The sequence below is a fragment of the Propithecus coquereli genome, unplaced genomic scaffold (assembly GCF_000956105.1).
Source record: "Propithecus coquereli isolate 6110/MARCELLA unplaced genomic scaffold, Pcoq_1.0 Scaffold72, whole genome shotgun sequence".
Classification (NCBI taxonomy): Eukaryota; Metazoa; Chordata; class Mammalia; order Primates; family Indriidae; genus Propithecus; species Propithecus coquereli.
Genome location: NW_012153285.1, coordinates 2,202,183 through 2,203,134, shown reverse-complemented (window position 1 = coordinate 2,203,134; position 952 = coordinate 2,202,183).

Sequence of the window (952 nt, the reverse complement as noted above, 5' to 3'; positions counted from 1 at the left end):
AATTTCAAGCTTGACATGCACTCTCCCTTGATGGATTTAAGTGGTAAGGACTATAAATACGTAAAAGTCGTTGTCTCTGTCTGTAGTTAATACCCTAAAGCTCTGTAAAAGTTACTTTACTCTCGTATAGAAAGAAAACATATCTTCCCAAATTACAGGAGGGTAAGAACATGTTATAGTAGATATTTTGCTGAAACTGACTTAGTCCAATTTTGTTTGTGCAAATATTAAGTGTTTTTTAATAGCTGCCAATGAATAGAGGTGGGTGAGTGTTAATTATTTCCATACAGCCTGGCTACCAGGATATAAAGATGACAAATGTAAGACAAAAATCTGCCCCAGAGACATTAAATAAATTTTAGGAAGCAGCCACAGAGTTCACACAACATGTGTGATAAGTTTCAAAAGTTACATAAGTCCGTGTGTGTGTGTATGTGTGTGTGTGTGTGTGTGTGCTTAAAACTTAATTTTTTTAGGTTCACAGCAAAATTAAGAAGGTACAGAGGTATCCCACTGTATAGAAAAATCTAGTCAAAATAAATAAAGCCTTAAATGTAAGACTTAACACTGCAAAACTATGGGGCAAAAACAGAGATAAAGGTTTTTGACGGTGATATGGACAGTGACTTTTGAATATGATCCTAAAATCACAGACAATAAAAGCAAAAATAGACAAATGGACGGTATCAAATTTAAAAGAGCTTTTGCACAGCAAAAGAAACAATGAACAGAATAAATAGACAGCATATAGAAAAGGAGAAAATATTTATAAACCATACATATGATTTGGCCCACTTTTTAATTGGGTTGTTTGTTTTCTTATTCTAAGTTTTGAGAGTTCTTTGTATGTTTTAGAAAACGGTCCTTTATAAGATGTCTTTTGAAAATGTTTTCTTCCAGTATATGGCTTGGTTTTTTTTTTACATTTAGATTGCTGTTCCTTTTAGAGTTT